The sequence below is a fragment of the Schistocerca cancellata genome, chromosome 8 (assembly GCF_023864275.1).
Source record: "Schistocerca cancellata isolate TAMUIC-IGC-003103 chromosome 8, iqSchCanc2.1, whole genome shotgun sequence".
NCBI classification, from domain to species: Eukaryota; Metazoa; Arthropoda; class Insecta; order Orthoptera; family Acrididae; genus Schistocerca; species Schistocerca cancellata.
The window spans coordinates 604041895-604064655 of record NC_064633.1 but is presented as its reverse complement, the minus strand read 5'-3'; the positions used below and the strand labels follow the sequence as shown (position 1 = coordinate 604064655).

General features: G+C 45.0%; 1 protein-coding gene across 1 annotated transcript in view; it reads right to left on the bottom strand.

The window, feature by feature from the left end:
- Positions 1 to 22761, bottom strand: part of LOC126095032 (torso-like protein) — a 525311-nt gene that overhangs the window by 294707 nt on the left and 207843 nt on the right. Inside the window, exon 2 of the mRNA XM_049909694.1 lies at positions 5253 to 5331. The gene's annotated coding sequence lies outside the window, so the exon portion shown is untranslated. The remainder of the gene's footprint in view (positions 1 to 5252; positions 5332 to 22761) is intronic.

Below are 22761 nucleotides of genomic sequence, written 5' to 3'. Positions count from 1 at the left end.
TCACCCGTCGAGGGTGACGCGACTTTTCGATCACTAAATGCTGGTTCTCAGTCCGCCAAATGCGACAATTTTGCTTATTGACGAACCCATCCAAACGAAAAACGGCTTCGTCGCTAAACCAAACCATACAGCGCACAGTAATTCCCATCATGCGCCGTGGCCAACCGTGCAGTTTGAACCTCCTAATGCAAACCGTTATGACGATTTTATTTCACAGTGTTCAATAATTGTCACCCTGTATGATGCAGCGACACAGACAGGACCCTCACACTTCCGGCTACTGCAGTACAAATGCGTGCTCTGCAACTCTTCATTTGCACTTTGGTTATACGTCTTTGTTGTTACCTTGGCATGGTTCTCATATTTTGGGAAACCATTTTGACTATCTGGGTGAACTGAAAAATGGGTCCCCACGCGAAACTAGTCATCAAGTAAGTAAAAGTGAAATTTGCAACTTTGGCTTTTTTCCGTTGTATCAAATAGGGGCAGTTGCGTGCGCTAAGGGGGAGGAGTAATCCGCAAGACGCATTTGCACTGCAAACTGGCTGGCGTCACGTACAGCTACGAGAATTGCCTTTCGTTAGAGCGGATGGATGGCCGTATTGGAACACATCGAAATAGCTGCACCACAGTGTCGTAGCACTATGTTGCAACTGTGTAAGGCGAACCCAGAAGTCATCCGGATTGGACTGTTATACACAGTGTGGTCAAAAGTATCCGGACACCACCAAAAACATACATTTCCCATATCAGGTGCATTGTGCTGCCACCTACTGTCAGTGCTTCATGTCAGTGACCTCAGTAGTTCAAAATGGTTCAAATGACTCCGAGCACTATGGGACTTAACATCTTAGGTCATCAGTCCCCTAGAACTTAGAACTACTTAAACCTAACTAACCTAAGGACATCACACACATCCATACCCGAGGCAGGGTTCGAACCTGCGACCGTAGCAGTCCCGCGGTTCCGGACTGCAGCGCCTAGAACCGCACGGCCACCAGGGCCGGCACCTCAGTAGTCATTAGACATCGTGAGAGAGCAGAATGGAGTGCTTCGCGCAACTCACGGACTTCGAACGTGGTCAGGTGATTGGGTGTCACTTGTGTCATACATCTGTACGCGAGATTTCCATACTCCTAAACATCCCTAGGTTCACTGTTGCCGATGCGAAAGTGAAGTGGAAACGTGAAGAGCCACGTACAGAACAAAAGCGTACAGGCCGACCTCGTCTGTTGACTGTCGGAGACCGCCGACAGTTTAAGTGAGTCGTAATGTGTAACAGGCGACATCTATCCAGGCCATCACACACCAGTTCCAAACTGCATCAGTATCCACTGCAAGTACTATGACAGTTAGGCGGGAGGTGAGAAAACTTGGATTTAATGATCCACAGGCTGCTCATAAGCCACATATCTCGCCGGTAAATGCCAAACGACGCCTCGCTTGGTTTAAGGAACATAAACAATGGATGATTGAACAGTGGTAAAACGTTGTGTGGAGTGTCGAATAATACATAATGTGGCGATCCGATGTCAGGGGGTGGCTATGGTGAATGCCCGGTGAACGTGATCTGCCAGCGTGTGTAGTGCCAACAGTAAAATTCGGAGGCGGTGGTGTTCCGGTGTGGTCGTGTTTCTCATGGAGTGGGCTTGCACCCCTTGTTGTTTTGCGTGGAACTATCACAGCCATCGATGTTTTAAGCACCTTCTTGCTTCCCACTGTTGAAGAGTAATTCAGGGATGGCGATTCCATCTTTCAACACGATCGAGCACCTATTCATAATGCACGGCCTGTGGCGGAGTGGTTACATGACAATACCTTCCCTGTAATGGACTGGCCTGCACAGAGTCCTGACCTGAATCCTACAGAAAAACCTTTGGAACGTTTTGGAACACAGACTTCGTGCCAGGCCTCGCCGACCGACGTCGATACCTCTCCTCAGTGCAACACTCCGTGAAGCATGGGCTGCCATTCCCCAAGAAACCTTCCAGCACCTAATTGAACGTATATGTGCTTACGAGAGTGGAAGCTGTCACCAAGGCTAAGGGTGGGCCAACACCATACTGAATTCCAGCATCACCGACGGAGGGCGCCACGAACTTGTAAGTCATTTTCAGCCAGGCGTCCGGACACTTTTGATCACATACTGTATATCAGGTATATTTGGTGAATACAACAGTCACATTTGGTGAATACAACAATCACCTTCAAAGCAAGGATACCAATAAAACAACCACTTATTTTCCCACCTGTACGAAGCCAAAAGGAGTACGGGGATTGCTCGGACACCATGTTAGCTCGGACACCTGTATTTGAGATTGAGAAATGTCAGCAGCATTAAGCAGAGATTGCTGCCTCTCAGTATGGCGCGTGTCATTACAGTTCACGAGGCACAGCCATCTCTCCAGTCAGTCCAGTAGTCTTTTACTGAGTAGTGGAGCGTTATACTTTACCTGGGTAGATTTTGAGCTTACTCTAGCAACTGCGTTGAGGCAGAAACAGGTAAGACGAACAGAAAGTAAGTGCCTCGTGTGTGCAAAAAGGTGGGTGGATAGCACAAGAAATAAACAAGAGATCAGAATTTGCGGTCGTCTTCAAAACAATAGGTGCTCTACGCATCACCCTTTAGCCTAACGACGGACGTTTATTTTTGTTTCCTCGTGTTACGTATATCGTAACATTTCTTTTGCGGCGATACACCTATTCGAGAGGGTGTCACGGCGCTTTTTCGATTCATTTCTCATCATACCTTTGATGATATTCGCTGCAATGTCACTAGACTGAAATAATTTTGAAGGTCACAAACGGACTGTATCTTGTGTTTTCTTATACTGTACCTCTAATGGAAACATTGATGCACCCAGCTACATTACGACGTACTTAGAAACAACAGCCTGGGATTTTACAACTTTTTACAAGCTCAGGAACTACTGTGGCTCTACGACTAATTTTAAACAGAATACGCAGATACATTCTCATATACAAGAAAGTAGTATGGCAGGCGTGTGAGTTAACGAGCATTTTGCTCTCATTTAAGTGTATGGCAGGAAGAATCAGCTTACAGGAACTCTGAAACGAACCCCGTCGTCCAGGACCGCGTGCCACAAAGGGCGCAGATTCACCACGAGATGGGGAAACTCACAAGCGTCTATCGTCTATTGACGTCTAAGCGCTGTAGTGTACGAGTGAAACAGACGAGAACATACGTCGTAGGTAAATCCAGTAGAAGCCGTTTGTGGCAAAGGAGATTTAGCAGTGTTAAATATCGCGGACCTAAGATCGGCCAAAATGGGGAATATTTATGAAAACTATTTAAATCTGTAGTAATGCAGGGAATGAAGCCACAGTAATTTTAATCTACCATCTTTCATAAAATTTCATGGTAATCCCAATAAAACTTGAATACTGCTCATATCTATAATAGTTTAGGATTTACTGTTAAAGTGGAATCAACAAATTTTGTAACGAAGACATGAATGCTAATATATGAACGCTTTAGTCGATCTTAACGATCGACATTTCATATACAAGCGCATCATTAAAATGACAAACGTTGTAAATATCAACTCTGCAAATTTATTTGTTTATAAGATACAGTAAATTTAAATTATCACTATTTTCATTTAAGCACCAGATCATCATTGCCTCCACACAAAACACAATGAACGATGACAGCCTGACATCTTATTGAATCGTTAGGTAATAGAATATTTGTTGTAAAGTTTAGTGCATAATAGTTACTTTTGTTCTTTATTTATTTATCAGAAAGCACATTGGTGCAAGGCTACTGGCAGTGGCGTTCAAAGCTAAGAACAAAATTGTATTGGTTTTATGTAAAAGAATTTTATGTTTATTATGTAATGGATATTATTGTTACTTTACTTAGAACGTGAAAGTGGTCAAGCTTTGATTTTTTAAATATGTTAAAATGTAAAATAATGTAGAATAAGCTGTAGGCAATCAGATGAACGGCTTCAGGAAAGGGAACTGCCTTAGTCAGTTGTGCGAAGTGGTTCGGCGCCCGGGAAAAGCGGTCGTAAACGGGAAGCGGACAGTTCGGCTAGAGACACCAAAGGGTACAGTTCTGATTGAGACGCGAAAGCGGACAGTAGGTCTTTAGGCAGCTGGGAAGTGAAACGACTTAGAAAATTCCGCGTTGTGTGGTATCGCGGGACTTTTAGTCTCTGAGCGGTGAGCAGCCGCGCGCCTGGAGTCAACTCTTCAACTTTTCGTGTAAATATGGAGGTGGAGTATTGTGTTTCGCGATGAGATTGTGAATGATCGAACTGTGTCAAATGGGTATGCGCTCGAGTGTAATAGTAATTCTAAATACGATCACTTTCGCTATTAGTTTGCTTTCTGAATAAACATTAGTCTAATCAAATCGCAACTGCGTGGCCTACATCATTCATGGGTAGTTAATATGGTTCCCGATATTCTTATTACTGTTATTATAGGTTGTATTAACTTTGTATTTCGCAAACTTGCCATCAGCCAGACAACTTGACCAAAGGGTCACAAGTGCGTAATTTAGGGCGTGTAATGTGACACGTGCGGTTCAACCCTTAGACGAGTATGAGCCAAGACATTTCGACGAAGAGGAATCGCATGTGAGCCCAAACATCTTTGGGATGTTGGGTCGCAGGCGGCAGTTCAACACGTTTTCGCGCCATCCTCCAATTCCTTCGTACGCTAGAATTCCATTTGCGCATAGATTCTACATCCAATATTACCAAGCTAGCGAGTGCATCGATTCGTGATTGAGTACGGTCACAGTCGCTGCCCTTCTATACAATCTATACAATTGAGCGCATATGAAATTTTCTGATGTGTTTGTCTTATAAAAAATCATCGCTGCGTCGTTTATCATTTAGAGCATTGGGCAGTACGTCTCTCCCAAAGAAGGAAAATAAAATTATCGACATATTGGAGATTGAAAAATGAAAAACATGAGAACAGACCAACGATTTTTCGATGTGTGACGCTATATAGAGTCTGAATTTACTAAACGCATGTGGGACACGAACGTATGTGGCACTCGAGTTCTAGGGGCATTGTAAACCGACTATATCTAATCTTGCATTTATACACATTGTTTTGTACAAGTATGTGCTTCGTGTGTGAGTTATGTTCTCTCACAACAGCACCTTTCTTTGCTAACTTCGTTTCAAGTAACAGTAGCAAGTAATAAAATTAAACTACAGTAAAAACAGGCATTGCCTCAGTAATGAATCTTGTTTGCAGGTACTCACCACCCGACAGAAGGTTCGCCAGCAAAGGCAATCCACAACAACTGAGCTAGACTGGGAGTGCAGCTTTGGACGACTGGGCCTGCATCAGAAGAGAGAACCCAGTTGTCAGGTGAGATCGTCACAGTATTGTGTACAGGCAAACTTTTAAAATACTCTAACACCACTTATACGAGGGTATATCCCAAAAGGTAAGGTCTCCAATTTTTTTTATAAGTGCATAGACCTGTTTATTTCTACAATGGTTTACATCAGTTTGCAGCTTGAACATTTAGCTATTTTTCGACATAATCAACATTTATGTCAATGCATTTCTATAGACGCTGTGGCAGTTTTTGTATGCCCGTGTCATACCAGCTCGCCGCCATGCTGTTCAGAAAGTTATGAACCTCTTCTTTCACCTCGTCGTCGGAGTTCAATCGCTGGGACCACAACTAACGCTGACAGCTACTGTGAGACTCTGATAAAACTCAAATGGCCAATTCAGAACTGGAGAAGAGGAATGTTGAGCAAGGGCGTACACACTCTCCACGGCAACGCTCGCCCGCACATCGCTCGGCACACCGTTGCTCTCCTGCAACAGTTTCAGTGGAACATAATCACCCGCCCAGTAACTATCACCTGTTCCCTAGGTTAAAAGAACATTTGGCCGGAAAGCGATTCAGCTCCGACGACGAGGTGAAAGAAGAGGTATATAGTTTTCTGAACAGCATGGTGACGAGCTGGTATGACATGGGCATACAAAAACTGCCACAGCGTCTACAAAAATGCAGCGGCAGAAATGGTGATTACCTGGAAAAATAGCTAAATGTTCACGCTGTAAACTAATGTAAACCACTGTAGAAATAAACAGGTCTATGAACTTATAAAAAAATAGGAGACCTTACTTTTGGGATTACCCTCGTAGAAAGACATTTTCGGGTAAATTGTAATACACTTAAATATAACAGTGTAGACATTACTTGTTTCTCGTCTAAGCGACTGGCGACTGAAGTTCCTACACTAATGTGCAAAACTTAAGAACGAAAGTAACTTTCGCACGAGTCTCACTGTAAAGTAACATAGTTCGATGAAACTTGAATACGGAATGAAAGAAACAGAACTGGCACTTTAAATAGACAGTAATATACTAAAGTCACCATGATTTATGATGGACGTTACAAAACGCGTTACATGTTTTTTAATAGGGTTTGTGACCACGGTGCACGGCAATGCAAACTCTCCAACGTGCTCCCATACAGCTCGTAGAATGGTAAGGAGTTCCTGCGGCACGGTGTTTGGATCCTCCATCAGCGAGGTTGGCAAGTGGTGGATGGTCGATGGCGCATGTGGACGACTCCCCATCACATCCCACACGTGCTCGATGGGGCTTAAGTCTGGGAAACGTGCAGATCAGTCAATTCGCTGAATATTCTCTCGTTCCAAGAGCTCCTCCACTTTATTCGATGCGGTCGCATAAAAATCTAGCGAGGGCTGAATGCACCCCTGAAAAGACGCACGTCGGAAAGGTATCACGACAACGGTGACTGGTGAATCTGCCGTATCCAAAGATTTGGAGGTCAGTACGCCCATACAACACTATGCTTCCCCACAATATAACACCCCCACCTCTAAAGTCTTCACGGCGGAGGTTCGAGTCCTCAGTCGGGCATGGGTGTGTCTGTTTCTCCTTAGGATAATTTAGGTTAAGTAGTGTGTAAGCTTAGGGACTGATGACCTTCGCAGTTAAGTCTCTTAAGATTTGACACACATTTGAACATTTGGACAAAGTCTTCACGTCCGACAACGTTGGACGTACCCTCATATGACGAGAGGTTGGAACATGTAACGCATCCAGGAACATTCTCGAACTCCACCGTTTGGTGGTCCAGGTGTACGGTGTGGAGAGGCACAACGTTGCATGGGCGTGGCGTAGTGTCCTCCAAATCACTGAACACAGCACACTCACAGGTCACCGTTGTTGGGCATGGGTGTGTGTGATGTCCTTAGGTTTAAGTAGTTCTAGGGGATATAACGATATGTTTACGTAACGTGTATACATAAACATACAGTTATAAATGTCCCCGTCCGTAGTCTCTAATTATAACAATATGTTACTTTTGTGCTGTAACATATAGCTATAATCAGCGGTGGAAACATATTTGCGAACGCCGACCGTGTGCGGCTGTTTCTTGTTGGATCGTCTGATCAGTCGGAAGTTGCATTGCATAGGAGAGTAAATGCCTATTCAAAAATATAATTATTTTGGATAGCTCAACATGAATTTCCTAAGGGACCGTAGTTTATCATGCATTTACCAGTAGAATATGGCGCGGAGAAAATATTTCGCCGCATGCAACTTCCGTCCGAACTCGACGAAAGAATTCGTGACTGTGAACTCTCTATTTGGCAGAAACATATAGAAAATTAAATAATTTCATGAGGAAGTGCGACATAGATTCTATAGTAAATGAATAGTCCATACACCAGTTCCATTTAACTCTGAATTTATGGCAAGTAATAGACAAACTTACACTGCAATGACGGATTTAACATGGATGCCGTTTTGACTGGCACTTCTCTTAATGAAAACAATTCCTTTGACCTTTTCACATACACGTCGCACAATAAATCTACTACTAGGCACTTTTAGTATTACACATTTACTTTACACTAGAACAATATTAATTTTAACAATAATAATACGGCGGCAAGACATGCGCGTCCGACACAAGTTACAGGAGACAAGAGAAGAATGAGTAACTGTTCATCGAGAATATCTCGTACCTCAAAAAAAAAAAAAAAAAAAAAAAAAAAAAAAATGTGTAAAAGTGTTCTTCTTCTGTCCGTTTTTCGCGCCGCGGTTTTCAAAGTCAATAACTCACTGCATCTCTGACGGCGCTTCGACAATAAACAAATTACGTCACAGGTCGTTCACCTTTTACATTCTCGCATCATTATTTGCTAACTGTAGCTGTTGCCGAGCGACTGCTCGATTAGTGAATGATTTAAAATGATAAGACAATCACATAATGTTACAGGGGCTGATAACCACAGATGTTAAGTCCCATAGTGCTCAGAGCCATTTGAACCATCACCGTTGTTGTGACACCGTACACATCTCCCATGCGTGGCCACGCACCGTATGGTGGGTTGCGGAGTCTGTGTGTAGATGTAGATGTAGATGAGCGTCTTTTCAGGAGTGCACTCGGCTCTGATTTCATTCTAATGATTGACAGTGCGCGGCCGAATCGAACACCGCAGATGGAGGACCTCTTGGAACAAGAGGATATTCGGCGAATGGATGTCCGCCGGCCGTTGTGGCCGAGCCGTTGTAGGCGCTTCAGCCTAGAACCGCGCGACCGCTACGGTCGCAGGTTCGAATCCTGCCTCGGGCATGGATGTGTGTGATGTCCTTAGGTTACTTAGGTTTAAGTAGTTCTAGGTTCTAGGGGACTGATGACCTCAGATATTAAGTCCCATAGTGCTCAGAGCCATTTGAACCACTTGAATGGATGTCCCCCGACGTAAATCCTATCTCGGTAACTCAGGACAGCTTCCCTCTCGTGTCCTTTCCCCTCCACATCTGATCTTACAGTCTCTATCCAGCGTTTTCTTGGTCTTCCGCGGGGTCTTTTTCCTACGAGGTTCAGTTTGAAATACCTTTTGGCAGGTCTTTGGCTGTTCATTCTCGTTATCTGCCCATACCACTGAAGCCTGTATTTCTTTATGGCACTGGTTCCAATAACCTCAATACCAGCTACTTTTCTACCCACCTCACTCCTGGTCCTGTCCTTTCTAGTTGTTTGGTTCATTCTTCTAATGAATCTCACTTGTGTTGCCTGAATTCTACTGAGGTCTTTGTTTAGAAGGGTGCATGTTTCTAAACCATATGTTAGCACTGTTACGAAACAGGTGTGGCACATGGTCGCTTTTGCTTTTCCTGGCATTTTATTATCCCAAAGAAGATTTCTGACTTGCCTGTAAAAATTGGATCGTGCTGCGTATTCCCTGCTTAATGGTGGTGTCTTTCAAGATCATGCGTCCTATGTGCTTGAAATGTGAAACAGATTCTACTTTGACTCCTTCCAGAAACACATTTCAGTTTGTTCCTTGCCTGTTGATGGTGACAAGATACCTCCTGATATCTCGTCGGACTGCCTTTTGTCCGGCGTATTGCAGCAATACGACGTGACTTCAAGTCCGCTGCAGGTATATTAACCCATGCTGCCTCCGTAGCCTTCCAAAACTGCGAAAGTGTTGTCGGTGCACGATTTTGTGCACGAGCTGACCTCTCCATTGTGTCCCATAAATGTTCGATGGGATTTATGTTGGGCAATGTGGGTGGCCAAATCATTCACTGGAATTGTCCAGAATGTTCTTGAAACCAATCGCTAACAACTATGGCTCAGTATCATAGCGCGTTGTCACCCACAACAATTCCACCTTTGTTTGGGAGCACCAAGTCAATGATCGGCTGCAAATGGTCTCCCAGCAATCGAACATAATCCTCTCTAGTCAAGGATCGTTTTCATTTGACTGCCTATTAAGTAGTCGATTTCACTCCTGTCCCCACCGCCAAGCATCACCACTTTCTCCGGTTTCGGCTCTCGAGGAAGAAGAACTGCCATTCCTCCACGGAGATTCAGACACCCGTCCGCAGCTCATGGTCGTGCGGTAGCGTTCTCGCTTCCCACGCCCGGGTTCCCGGGTTCGATTCCCGGCGGGGTCAGGGATTTTCTCTGCCTCGTGATGACTGGGTGTTGTGTGCTGTCCTTAGGTTAGTTAGGTTTAAGTAGTTCTAAGTTCTAGGGGACTGATGACCATAGATGTTAAGTCCCATAGTGCTCAGAGCCATTTGAACCAATCATTCAGACACCCCACTGAAAGTGTTCCCGTGTTCAAGTGTCATAAAGGCTGAGGCCGGACACATTACCTACACTACTGGTCATTAAAATTGCTACACGACGAAGATGACGTGCTACAGACGCGAAATTTAACCGACAGGAAGAAGATGCTGTGATACGCAAATGAGTAGCTTTTCAGAGCATTCACGCAAGGTTGGCGCCGGTGCCGATACCTACAACGTGCTGACACGTGGAAAGGTTCCAACCGATTTCTCATACACAAACAGCAGTTGACTGGCGTCGCTTGGTGAAACGTTCTCGTGTAAGGAGCATAAATGCGTACCATCACGTTTCCGAGTTTGATAAAGGTCGGATTGTAGCCTATCGCGATTGCAGTTTATCGTATCGCGACATTGCTGCTCGCGTTGGTCGAGATCCAATGACTATTAGCAGAATATGGTATCGGTGGGTTCAAGAGGGTAATACGGAACGCCGTGCTGGATCCCAACGGCCTCGTATCACTAGCAGTCGAGATGACAGGCATCTTATCCGCATGGCTGGAACGGATCGTGCAGCCACGTCTCGATCCCAGAGTCAACAGATGGGGACGTTTGCAAGACAACAACCATCTGCACGAACAGTTCGACGAAGTTTGCAGCAGCGTGGACTATCACCTCGGAGACCATGGCTGCGGTTACCCTTGACGCTGCAGTAGAAAAATGGTTCAAATGGCTCTGAGCACTATGGGACGCTACCGCGCTGCAGTAGAGACAGGAGCGCCTGCGATGGTGTTCTCAACGACGAACCTGGGTGCACGAATGGCAAAACGTCATTTTTTCGGATAAATCCAGGTTCTGTTTAAGCATCATGGTGGTCGCATCCGTGTTTGCCGACATCGCGGTGAACGCACATTAGAAGAGTGTATTCGTCATCGCTATACTGGCCTATCACCCGGCGTGACGGGATGGGGTATTGGTTACACGTCTCGGTCACCTTGTTCGCATTGACGGCACTTTGAACAGTGGACGTTACATTTCAGATGTGTTACGACCCGTGGCTTTACCCTTCATTGGATCCCTGCGAAGCCCTACATTTCAGCAGGATAATGCACGACCGCATGTTGCAGGTCCTGTACGGGCCTTTCTGGGTACAGAAAATGTTCGACTGCTGCCCTGGCCAGCACATTCTCCCGATCTCTCACCAACTGAAATCGTGTAGTCAATGGTGGCCGAGCAACTGGCTCGTCACAATACGCCAGTCACTACTCTTGATGAACTGTGGTATCGTGTTGAAGCTGCACGGGCAGCTGTACGTGTGCACGCCATCCAAGCTGTGTTTGACTCAATGGCCAGGCGTATCAAGGCCGTTATTACGGCCAGAGGTGGTTGTTCTGGGTACTGATTTCTCAGGATCTATGCCCCCAAATTGCGTGAAAATGTAATCGCATGTCAGTTCTAGTATACGGTATTTGTCCAATGAATACCCGTTTATTATCTGCATTTCTTCTTGGTTTAGCAATTTTAATGGCCAGTAGTGTATTAATATACACTTACAGGTGTCCGGATACTTTTGCTCCGATAGTTTAGGTCCACGCAAGCCATTACATTGGGAAGAAATAGCCTACTGTCGGTTCTAGGATGCAGCGCTATTGATCAGCTATCGGAATAGGTCAGATCAAGAAAGCGAAGTGATATGGAGTGGGATAGTTACGCAAAAGCGATTGCAGAGAAAGCGATTGCCTGTCTCCGTTTCACGAGGAGCACTCGTGAGGAGCGTGCTGAGGCAGAGGCCTGGCCGGCCCGCCCCGCTTACTGATGGGCCGCGGGGCGATCAAGCCACGCAGGCACGACCGAGGCCTGACAAGAGCTCGCAAAGCGGCCGACCCGCCCCGCAGGGCACTGTTCTGCCTGCATAACGGCACGCACACCTCGCGGCTTCGCGGAGATCTTATACTGTTTCTCGACTGGATCTCACTACGAGAATGGCAGCATTCCCCATTCACACACGATCACCGCATTTCTATCACGTTTCTTCCGTAAATCTCCAGTGTCTGACTAGATTCGAAATCCTTCCTGATACAATAATTTACCAACAGCCGTATGTATTGTAGAAATTTATTTCATTTTATGAACTTCTATATGCTACCAGTTTCGGCATTACATTGATGCGACACAGAGGCCACCAAGAGCTGTTGCAGGACGATTTGACTCACGGAACCAGTTATATGGCTCTTACCGTGTATAGCGATTTTACTACTATGACGGGTGGGGCCTGAAGATGGCATCAATGTAATGCCGAAACTGGTAGCACATAGAAGTTCATAAAATGAAATAAATTTCTACAATACATACGGCTGTTGGTAAATTATTGCATCATAAATTTCTACAATACATACGGCTGTTGGTAAATTATTGCATCAAGAAGTTCATGCCAGCCGTCGTCCCACGATGCATAAGGGATCAACGAAGATTCGAAATCATTCTGCATTTCTCATTAGCCTGTCCGCGTTCCTACATCTATGCGTATGTGCTACGCCGAGTGTTCCTGCTCATGACTGTGTACCCATGCTTTACAAATGTTCAGCCTCTTCACTCCTGAGATACAAAACAAAAACAAAAAAAATCATAGGAAATTTTTCTTTGCACATTTTCCAGCAAAGTAATAAACAAACATGATACAAATGGAAATGAAATATTTTTTTCTGATTAACGTACGTGGACCTCAGATCTCACGTATTATGAAAACTTGTGAGTGTTTGCTTTTTCTTCAATTAGAATATTTTATTAGCACTTTACATATTTCATTTGAAACACTTAATTGTATTTGCTAACGCACATAGAAAATATGATTCTTAATGTTAAAATCGCGAAGTGAACTGTTTGATAATCTATAACTAACAAAATTGTTATCATTATATGTCCCACTGATGATGCCTTACAACAGTAGAAGGGGAAACGCGTATGGATTAAATAAAATAACTAGCAGGAGGAAAAGGCAGTTTGATTTGCAAAACAAGTATTTATATGCTTGCTGTGGAGGATGGCCACACAAACAAACTTGTTAAAATGTTTTAATTGAATGATTTTCAATACAGGTTTTTCTTGGTGCTGTAAAACAACTTCACAAATGCAAGAAAATAATAAACATACAATAATTTCTGGCGAGTTATAAATTCACCGCCGGTAAATAAATCTTTCACATATGTTTTATGATAAGCTTCAGAATATTTATTTTTCACAATACTAAAATGCGTTTCATATTTGACACAAAAATATGTCTCTTATCTCAGAATTGCAGCCACGTTTCCTGTATTTTGAGGCATTCCTTGCCTCCACAAATTTTTGTAGTTGGCCAACACTTTAAAACCTAACTTCTGAAATTGGTTCCAACACAGCTCTTCTTCGCTTTTGATTCATGTTTTCTACATCCTCACTGTCAGAAGAATTCGCTTTACAAGGACGTCATCCCAGCTACTGGCACGACATCTTAACGTTGTTATTGTTTACCAGTCAGTTTCATCAAGATCAGCAGGGCAATCTTCAGTCAAAAACAAGAATTCACCTTCCCAAGCATATTATTCCACATTGCTGTCATTCAGAATATCTTTTTATTACTGTAGGGTGTAAAAATAACGGTTATTTCAGTATTCTATTATCGAAGACCATTTTGAAATTTAGTAAATATGCGTTATGCACTGAGGTCCACGTACAAGGACCTCCAGGAAATTGGTTATTTCTTAGTAACGAGCGAAAGTTATACAATTTTGCAGTAATTCTGAACATCTAGAATAGTTAAGGAACGTTAGGAAAAAAACACAGGTTCTCAGTCTAATATTTAGACACAATAATTATTTACATATCTTTTCGATTTGTAGAAGTAACCATTTCCTGCGTACGATTAACTGTAGACTAACACACAAATCGTTCCTTGCAAAATTCTGCGCCATAGTTTTAAAACTAAAAACTGTAGGTTCATACTCGCAGACGATTGGTCTATAAACAGAAAAATACGCCTAAACATACTGTGCAAAGGTCCACATATGTGGACCGAGGTAACGAAGAGGTTAGGAGAAGGTTACTATCGCTGGACCGGCTCTATCAATGGAACGGGTCGATTCCTCTGTGTATTTTGACGATAGACGCATGCTAACGCTCATTAATGTACCACGTGTTGGCAAACTTTCGCCGCCTTAGCGGTGAGTTGACCCACGAAGACACTAAGCAACAGTGAAAAGCCGGCCGCCGTGACTGAGCGGTTCTAGGCGCTTCAGTCCGGAACCGCGGAACTGCTACGGTCGCAGGTTCGAATCCTGCCTCGGGCATGGATGTGTGTGATGTTCTAAGGTTAGTTAAGTTTAAGTAGTTCCAAGTTCTAGGGGACTGATGACCTAAGATGTTAAGTCCCATAGTGCTCAGAGCCATTTGAACCATTTGAAGTACGTAGTATTTTGAACAGGAACCGATCGCATCTTCTAGTCAAGTTGTGCCACAAACTCCTCTTCTCTCCAGTTCTGTTCAATACCTCCTCATTAGTTATGTGATCTACCCATCTAATCTTCAGCGTCCTTCTGTAACACCATATTTCGAAAGCTTCTATTCTCTTCTTGTCTAAACTATTCACCGTCCGTGTTTCACTTCCAGTTTATTAGCTAACAATTCGGAAGGATACATAACGAGACGTCCATTATTATTTAAACACATTTGTTTGTATTAAGACTCAAACGTTGCGTGTTTACATTATTTTCAAATCAAAAACGAAGAGAGCATACTGTACGTACGAAACGGTAGTGTAGCATTACAACAGCGCCTCGATGTGGCAACCACCAGCTTTGTTACAGCCGTCCTACCTACAGAGCATGTTGTTGTAAAGGCGCTGCATCCCTCCTGAGAGTTTCCCCTTAGCAGACGCGGACGCATTACACATCTAAATTGGCACCGAAGTATAACGGAAACGGTACGTTTCCAGACCGGGGATCCTGTTCAGTGTATTATCTACTCACACGCCTCTACAAGCCCTGTAAATTTGTAACTGTATTTCCGAACATCCTGTGCAGATGTGTGTAAAATTTAACAGCTATGACACAATAGCCCATTCGCAGAAACTGCGTGCCCCAACGAAGGGACCTATCCCATTGATTGAGCCGATGACACATGTTTTTTTTTATTTTTTTTTTATTTTCAGATATTTCATTAACGCCGGCAGCGGAGGCCGAGCGGTTCTAGGCGCTTCAGTCCGGGACCGCGCTGCTGCTACGGTCGCAGTTTCGAATCTTGCCTCGGGCATGGATGTGTGTGGTGTCCTTAGGTTAGTTAGGTTTAAGTAGTTCTAAGTTCTAGGCGACTGATGACCTCAGAAGTTAAGTCCCAGTGTGTGTACTGTAGTGAAATGCAAAAGATAACGTTGATGTTACACTGGAAATTACATTTATTACAATTACGGAGGATATGATTAGAGATGTTCTTCAGGTGGCGCATCGATAGCAACCTTCAAGTACCTGTATTGGTTACGGAGGTGATACCACCACCAAGTTTCACGATGACAGATTGATTTGTTCGAGGTGACAATAATAACTTTATGATCACTGTTGTAAGGACACTGAAACCGATGAAGCAAGGCGATAGGTCGGAAAATTCTGACCTTGTAATAAAACGACATTGCTGACTGCGTAATAATGTCGTAACGCCGAGTGAAACACGGAGATAGGTCGGCATTCCGTGACCTTGGAAGGCGGCCAGCAAAGTTTCAGGCTCTGACATAACCCCAAGGACGACGGGCTCCGCGGCTGATGTTCCTCCTCGCCGTTTCCGCGTGACCTGCCCGCCGCTGCGGGACTTTTTTCGGCCACAGCACGGCTGACGGACTGCGCCCCCCACCCCCACCCCACCCCCACTGCGCTCTTCGCCTGCGCCGCCTTGACACACATGCTGCGGGCGCCCAACTGGAGCAGCGCCGACCTGCCGCTCCGCTCAGCTGTTTTTATACCCGCGTGAGTCAATAAAATTACAGCGCCCGCCGGAACGTGCGACGGGAGTAGTAAGTAGCGCGAACGGGCCCGAACGTTCTTCGTTCCAAAAAAGAAGTCAGGGCCGTCTGCGAGTACGACATCGCCAGGCAGTCTCTGAGAACGGGGCATCGAACATACGTGCAGGATCAGAGCAGAAAATGTCTTGCTCTACGAAATGTGAAACTGCCGTCGAAAACACAGTGGATCCGAACGAATCCTACAACACAATCTAAGTACACTCCAGGAAATTGAAATAAGAACACCGTGAATTCATTGTCCCAGGAAGGGGAAACTTTATTGACACATTCCTGGGGTCAGATACATCACATGATCACACTGACAGAACCACAGGCACATAGACACAGGCAACAGAGCATGCACAATGTCGGCACTAGTACAGTGTATATCCACCTTTCGCAGCAATGCAGGCTGCTATTCTCCCATGGAGACAATCGTAGAGATGCTGGATGTAGTCCTGTGGAACGGCTTGCCATGCCATTTCCACCTGGCGCCTCAGTTGGACCAGCGTTCGTGCTGGACGTGCAGACCGCGTGAGACGACGCTTCATCCAGTCCCAAACATGCTCAATGGGGGACAGATCCGGAAATCTTGCTGGCCAGGGTAGTTGACGTACACCTTCTAGAGCACGTTGGGTGGCACGGGATACATGCGGACGTGCATTGTCCTGTTGGAACAGCAAGTTCCCTTGCCGGTCTAGGAATGGTAGAACGATGGGTTCGATGACGGTTTGGATGTACCGTGCACTATTCAGTGTCCCCTCGACGATCACCAGTGGTGTACGGCCAGTGTAGGAGATCGCTCCCCACACCATGATGCCGGGTGTTGGCCCTGTGTGCCTCGGTCGTATGCAGTCCTGATTGTGGCGCTCACCTGCACGGCGCCAAACACGCATACGACCATCATTGGCGCCAAGGCAGAAGCGACTCTCATCGCTGAAGACGACACGTCTCCATTCGTCCCTCCATTCACGCCTGTCGCGACACCACTGGAGGCGGGCTGCACGATGTTGGGGCGTGAGCGGAAGACGGCCTAACGGTGTGCGGGACCGTAGCCCAGCTTCACGGAGACGGTTGCGAATGGTCCTCGCCGATACCCCAGGAGCAACAGTGTCCCTAATTTGCTGGGAAGTGGCGGTGCGGTCCCCTACGGCACTGCGTAGGATCCTACGGTCGTGGCGTGCATCCGTGCGTCGCTGCGGTCCGGTCCCCGGTCGACGGGCACGTGCACCTTCCGCCGACCACTGGCGACAACATCGATGTACTGTGGAGACCTCACGCCCCACGTGTTGAGCAATTCGGCGGTACGTCCACCCGGCCTCCCGCATGCCCACTATACGCCCTCGCTCAAAGTCCGTCAACTGCACATACGGTTCACGTCCACGCTGTCGCGGCATGCTACCAGTGTTAAAGACTGCGATGGAGCTCCGTATGCCACGGCAAACTGGCTGACACTGACGGCGGCGGTGCACAAATGCTGCGCAGCTAGCGCCATTCGACGGCCAACACCGCGGTTCCTGGTGTGTCCGCTGTGCCGTGCGTGTGATCATTGCTTGTACAGCCCTCTCGCAGTGTCCGGAGCAAGTATGGTGGGTCTGACACACCGGTGTCAATGTGTTCTTTTTTCCATTTCCAGGAGTGTAATTATTCCGCAAGCGCATGGCTGAGCATTTTTCTACCACTATTTCGAATTTTCTGTACTACACTATTCACTGTTGAGCGAGGCGATTCTACATACCCGAATCCGTTCGCGCCGTTATTTATCTTAATTTATTCTCGTCGTTCCTGCCCGGCATACACCTTGGTGGTAGCATAATGTAGACATTGAAAAATTTTATAGATCGTGATAAAAAAAAGACATACGGAGTACATTTGGTAAGTGGTATAAAGCACTAATTGTCACATTTATAGCTTTATACCACTTACCAAATATACTCTGCCACGATCTATAAAATTTTTTAATGTCTACATGACGACAAGAGCGATTCATCTCAACAGATTATGACGACCTATAATGTCTGGTAGTTGATACATACTGGATTAAGTAAAAATTTTCATTAGTACGTAGCATAAAACGTAAGTTTAAATATAAAATGTATGATACTACTGTGGCAACGGCCTTGCCGCAGTGTATACACCGGTTCCCGTGAGAATACCGAAGTTAAGCGATGTCGGGCGTGGTCGGCACTTGGATGGGTGACCATTCAGGCCGCCATGCGCTGTTCCCATTTTTCGGGGTGCAGTCAGCCTCGTGGTGCCAATTGAGGAGCTACTCGACCGAATGAGACCGACCACGTAATAAAATTCGCCGACACGCAAGTTCTGGCTGTAGAGAAGCACTATCACACGTGCTTGTTCAGAGAAGAAGTAGTAATCCAAAAACACGCGAACAGTTTCAACAAGAAAGAGGAAAGCCTTAAGGTAAACGGATCCTGGCTTCCCGTACTGCAGCGAACGACCGCCGCAGGTAGCAAAAGGAGAACCGCACCGGAAATGACCGCGGAGAAGCCGTCGGACGTTGGCGCGCCAGGTACATATAGCCTGCGGCCGCGAGCTCGCCTCCAGTTCACCACCGGCAATGGAGGGTGAAGCTTTGACAATGCCAGCCACTCGTGCTGGCGAAACGTCAGAAAAATCATTAGGTGAACGTCGGGCGAAGAACCCGAGACAGAACCCAATAGGCAGCTTGTCAGGAGATATACTGATACATGCATAACTGGAGCCAACAGTATCTGGATTCCGTGAATTCGTTTGTGGATTGTTTACTTCGAATTAAATCGCAGGAGCATTTCACATTGCACATCCGGGAAACGACTTCCGCTTCGAAAGTTCATGCAGTAGCTGGTACTTTGTAAATTGGAAGTCAATGTCAAGAAATTATGATAAATTATTAACGTATTTTGACATTCAGCTGTAGTTATACTTACCTACGTGCTGATCCAAATCTAAATTTCTGTATGTTTAATGACTTTTATCCCTATTTGTTTACACTTGCATATTACTCTACAGTAATATGTCATATGAAATCATAATCACAAAATACAAAAGAATGTTTGTTTGCCTTTCTTTACTAAACCAAAACGATTCTTGCACGAAAGATTTAATTACTTTGCAAGCTTCCATGACAATTACACTCCTCGTACTTGCTGTTATTACAACACTAAACACTCAAATGACCTTCCTGTCCACAGAAATTTCAGTTACTCCTAACCTTTTTCCAACTGCAATTTCCTCTCAAATTACTGTGCATTCGTTCTCTACTCTATCCTGTGATATCATTAATAATTTGTCATAAGCCAGAAGAGACGTCGGATTGCAGTGAACAAATTAACATGGATTGTGTCGCTCTTTTTTCTCAGCCACTAACATATCAATTTTTTCCTTTTTTTATTGTTTTTCTGACAGTCGTAGTTCATAAAACAGGAACAAATGTTTAATCGTTCTCTGGCACGTTGGCTTCTTGAAATAGTGTTGCCAATGAAAATAGTGACACAACTATTGATGGCGTAATGGTAGCTACAATATACTGAAGGGCTGGCAATATAGTACTGTTAACAAATACTTGCACCTCTTATGTGCTGGCGGTGTCGGGAAAGATGGAGACACAAAGGCTTGAAAGCGAAGATATGCAAACACCTGCAGCTCGAGGAAGGCCTTCACTCGTTGCGAGCGAACGGTGCCCAACCTATCTGGTATTGGGGATGGAAAAAACTGACCGGTTATAACCGATACCGCCATTTTAGTTCTGAATTACCGATATTTTTCGGTATTTGTTTGGTTCGACTATAACAGGTGGTTTCTATATTTACTAATAAGCTAGTAAAAAAAAGACGAAATATCAGTTAGTCGTGGTAGCAGTGCCAAGATTTTTCATTTTTAAATAAACCTTTTCTTTAAAAAAAGGAGTGATTTTAATTCGTAAAATTTGCATTGTTTTGAAGTATTGTTACAGAAAATGGGAAAACTGGTCAGTGCTATTTTATTTGCAGTGCTGACAGATACAAGCAACACACACGTGGCAGAATTGGTTGACCACTGCTGAGACAATAACGCCCCTGTTGCCGTCTGTCGCGGCTTAGTTAAGAGTAGGCGTGTGCGTGCAGTGTGCAGGGCAGACCTGGTCCCGGCCAGGTCTATACGATACCTTCTCGCTGTCGCCGCCGGACATCCGTCGTATTGCAGAATGGCGCAGACCCTAGCTTGGAAATATTTTACGAAGTAGTGTGGCAACGAAGTAGAATGATTCATTTGCTTTAAAAGATCGAACATTTGTCTGCCATTTCTGTGAAATAATAAATGAGGAAGGAAATTATGGTAACAGTAATAAATTAAAAATTTGACAATTTATTCATATAACTACGTAGACTTCCACGGAATGCCACGATGATTAAAATTATTCTGAATGTTGTACCACGTCACTGCACAAAATACTTTAATTACGAAGTTGAACCAACGTTTCAACTGTTCGTCAGGGACCCAGGTTCCTCCGCTCGTCAAGTGCTTTCGCTAGCTGTATGGTCAGATTCCCAGCTCCAATTATACAGAAAGTCTTGCCCTGAGGTTGGCCGCTGTAGCACGGTCGAAACGTTGGTTACAAAACTCACACTATTTTATTCAGTTACGCCGCAGAAGATCCATAACATTTTTAATCATCAGTTCATTCATAGTGAACAATAAAAGTAGAAAGTAGGCGATCTGCTGCCTGTGTCTGCACAATACGCCTTTATCTGCTTGTAGTCCTTGGAAGGGTATAAAGTAACACGAAAAACAGAGCTCTTCAACCTCAGTTTGCACCCTTCAGCAATGACTATTGGTAAAGCGCGAACAGTGGTACGATCCCCGATGCTAACATTATTTTTCAGCAGTTTCAAAAAATTGGAGTTAATAGGAGAAATGTGGTGATTTTTTGCAGTATCCATCCACTTACCACTTTTAGAGAGAGGCAGCGAATGGTGGGCAGACCAAGTTTTCTTTTATTTGTCTATTTAATTTAATATTTTCATTCTATGTATCATGAAACTAAGTCAAAATTTTTTCAATCTTTTGTTCGATTTCTACGTTTGTTACTGAAATTAATAGAAATAAAAGACCGGAAGTCGAGCATTTCAGAAAGCAGCTAGTTTGAGCGCTTTTAACATTCTGGTTAAACTGGTGTGGAAAAATACCAGTATAACCGAAAACTGTCCTTTTTTTCTTCATTGTGGCTTTGGATTACAAGGACCATACAGCCAACAACGGTTACAATGTGCCAAAGTAACACAATCGCAAAAATGTAGAACAGCACAAAATTACTAAGTTAGCGTATAAACACACTCTTACAGTAAAATAAAAGCACAATTAAACATAAGACACCCGAAGGCAGTGATGACAATGACATTGGAGCAGAATGTTAAACAACACTATACGCAACATTATGACAAACATACATATTCTGTTATAGAAAGGACAAAATATTAAATGGCAAACACCGTATATCATACAATAAGTACAACAATAGCTGAAGACCGAAAACTGGTTGTTCCAGGGATAACTGTCGTCTCCACCTGGTAGAGGTGGAGACCGCATTTCTCCGTGTCCGCATTTCTACTACGTGCAATCAAGGATACTGGAGTGTATCCTGTTGTGTAGGTCAAGTTCAGGCAGAATGCGAGTGCAAAATGAGCACAGAGTGGCTGGCATCGGATGCTCAGATTAAAAACGAGGTTCTGCGACGTAGTGGCCGCGGACCACCAGGTCGTGCTGAGAGCTGGCAGTCACACGGGCTGCAGCAGACGACCACACCAGGTCGTGGCGCTGCGGTCGCAGATGCAATCTCGCACGCACTCCGGCCGCACCGCCGTTGCATCAGCCTTACGTAACGCCGCCGCCGAGTTATGTTTCTTTATGCTTCGCGGAGCCGTCGCCAGTGAGAATAAAAAGAGGGAAAAAACAACATCTCGGCTGAGCGCTCCTTCTGGAAGAGCTGTTTGCCACCTGCGGTTCGTCGCAGGCGCTGAAGAGCGCCTCGGGGCACGCTACCGTCTCAAACCCTCCGAAGTGTTCAGTTCCCTCTTGTCTTCTCGGGCAAAGTTTCCGAGCAAGTATCTAATCAGTTCAAGCCACTGATGGAACTACTCCTGCATCGTACGCCATCAGTCCCAAACGTTTCGAGATCAGATTAATAAAAAATAGAGTAAAGTGAAGTTGGCTGTTTTAATGTTCCAAGTTTTCTACAGTCTCCTCCCGCTTGGGTACAACACACACTCCGTTCACTCAACCACGTGAAACCAGCAGAAGAGTTCTTCTTTCGGATGTGATTTAACTCACGCGTTATTCTGGCGAGTGAGATGACCACGACAGTAGAGATGGGGGATCCGCTCCTGAACTGATTCATAGAGTTTAATCTTTCAAAGGAGTGAACAATCAGTGATTCAGAAAAAAAGAACGGTAGCTCCAAACGTTTCCCATGGCAGAGGGAGAGAGATAGAGAGAGAGACGGAGCATATCAGCGGCGCCTCTGCTGGTCAGAGCACAGTGCACGCCACACAACACAGCCAGCGCCGGCCTCTGCCCTGCTTCTACCTTGGCTGCCTGCATTGTGCAGTGCCCCATTGGATTTTGTGTTTCGCATATGCCGTGCCGTCTCTGTGCGTCGTCTGCCGCGTGCAGTGTCTGGCGCAGCTTAA